The sequence below is a fragment of the Coccinella septempunctata genome, chromosome 7 (genome assembly GCF_907165205.1).
Source record: "Coccinella septempunctata chromosome 7, icCocSept1.1, whole genome shotgun sequence".
NCBI lineage: Eukaryota > Metazoa > Arthropoda > Insecta > Coleoptera > Coccinellidae > Coccinella > Coccinella septempunctata.
Window position 1 is genome coordinate 22,942,313 of NC_058195.1, and position 2,598 is coordinate 22,944,910.

Genomic DNA, 2,598 nt, shown 5'->3' on the forward strand with positions numbered 1-2,598 from the left:
GACAAAAGTTAATTTAAGTATTTTCGCATGCTGTTTTATTATTCAAAATAAATGATTCTTATAATCAACAAATCAGGTGCAATTGACATTTTTGTTTTGGTCTTCGAAACTAAACTTCTACTATCCAAAATAAGTAGGTACATAGATAAAATATATCTATATACAGGATATCTGTGAACAAATGCGAAGAACTAAGGGAGATGATTCCTTAATGAAAATAAGCGGGGGTAGTTCCTATAAATTTTTTTCCAAATCGACAGCCCTTCTAAAATACAGCCTTTGGAAGGCGATGACGAGTTCACAGGTTTTAATTTTTTTTACAGAAGCACTGAGTAGATTGTTACCAGTTTCAACTTCGGCAAGCTCGTAGTTTAGGCGGTAAATTGCTATCGATTTTTTCAATGTGTCTCTCCCTTAAATTCAAAAATTTCTGTGAAAATGTTGAAATTTGAGTTTTTATGCTATTGTAATAGAAGTATACGAAACTAGCAGGTCGGGGGGATCCAAGATTTCGGGCCGATTCACCTTAAAAAAACATAATAAAATGAATTTCGTGAATAACTACCGAGGAGAATCCACTATTCTCCACTATAAAAAATTAGTATTATTCCAATAATATACCGACTTAATGAATGCTACGTTGCTATTACTATAAGGCCCGGTTGATCACTTCAGGATTAGGCCGAGATTTAAGATGATCCTAGATTGATCTGACAGAACTGAACTGAAATGTCAAAATCAATCTAGGACAAACTTTAATCCCGAACTGAACAACTGCTATACATGTAGAGTTTCGGATTTTGCGAGAATCTACTACTTTTTCTTCAAAACAACAACTACGCTGAAGGAAATGTGATTGACTGTTAGCGACACGGAATATCAACCATCTGAATTCTGTAGTCCATACAAATTTTTTTGAACTCTCATCATACTAATATAGCAGTCTGATACTGAAATCCGTCATTTGACAAAATGAGTTGTCAGTCATAGACTGACCAACATTTTCGAAAGCTATTGATCTATTAATTAAATCGTTCTATAATTGGTCTTAAATTGACAGTCGTATTGTGAACAACGATATGCAGCGGATTATCTAAACACGAAATAAATTCTGAAATGTTTCGGATCATGAGGTTAATTGAATAAGTATCTTGTTCGTATCATTTGTTGAATTTCATTATTCTAAATATTCTTCAATGAATGAAAATATAATATCAACACACATAATTGATTTATTCGTCATCAAATAATTAAATAAATCGTTTCTCGAAAAGTTTCGAGTCTTGAGGCAAATATAATATTGAATTATTTACATCGTTATTTGTCGAACTTCAAAGTTCTGAATGAATTAAAATCTAAACTTGACAATATACGAGACAGTTTTCGCAAGAGTTTCAATGAAATCTGAAAATTTTCATCATTCTAGAGCATTCTGGACATCAATAATTCTCGAATCGTCCATGGCATAAATTCAATTTTATCCAATATAACACGCAAAACGAAATGTTACTCGAACTCATCTTGAGCAATTCGTTCCTAAAAAGCTCGAATCAGGTAGAGAAGTTTGAACCCTTCGTATCAGCATTAACACGTGTTTTGCAGTAAACAGATGCCGATTTCATTTTCAACGGGCAATGTAACCAGGGTCGGGGGGATGAACCAGAGTCTCTGGATGAACGTTTCTCACAACAAGAAGAATTTGAATTTTCATATGAGGGTGAGGCATTTGTTTCAAAATTTTCAGAGTACAAGGAGTATACAGGGTGTTTCACGAGTAAACAGACAAATGAAAACCGTGAATTGAGGGCATTGCGCGGAGTTCAAAATCACCCCATATACAGGGTGTCCCAAAACTAGTGAATCAAACGTCACACCACGATAGAGTAAACCAAATATTATCGAATGACACCAACATTAGTTCAACGAAAACGTACCGTTTCCAAAATAATCAGAATTTTATTAAAACACCTAAAGTTCCCGATTTTCGAACTATTTTTCTTAATAACAGGGCCAGTTTGTGAAGAAGGATATCGATTCTAAATTATATTGAATTAAGATTATTGTTTTATCTCCCCTAATTGAAATTATTTTAAGTAGTTAATCGATAACTGTAATAAATAGGAATATTGAAGAGATATATATGCTGGTAGAATATTGGGCTAGGAAATTCTTTCTCGGGCTCTCAACGTTCAAGATAATTGAAAATAAATGTTTCGATGACAAGCGTATGAATGATATTTTTCCAGTAAGAAGATAAGTATCGAAGAAGTAGAGTTTCATGTCGGACTTGAGGCTGATTTTAAGTTAAAAGGAAAACGGTTTAGTTTAGATAATAACTCGCCCATAAGAGCTTATATATCAATTCAATATTCGAAGATAATTGATTCGGCGTTGTAAGAATTAGCAGGCTCTTGAGTTTTAACCGGCTAATTCAATTAGTTCAGAAAAATGCAAGGTTAGCGCGTCGTAGAATAATTCTGGATACACCCACGAGAGGTGGAGAGGAAATTTGGGTTTTTGGTCTAAGAAGGGGAATGATAAAAAGGAACCAAAATAGGGAAGGGAGTCAGTGGGAAGTTGGTCGAAGAAAATATACGT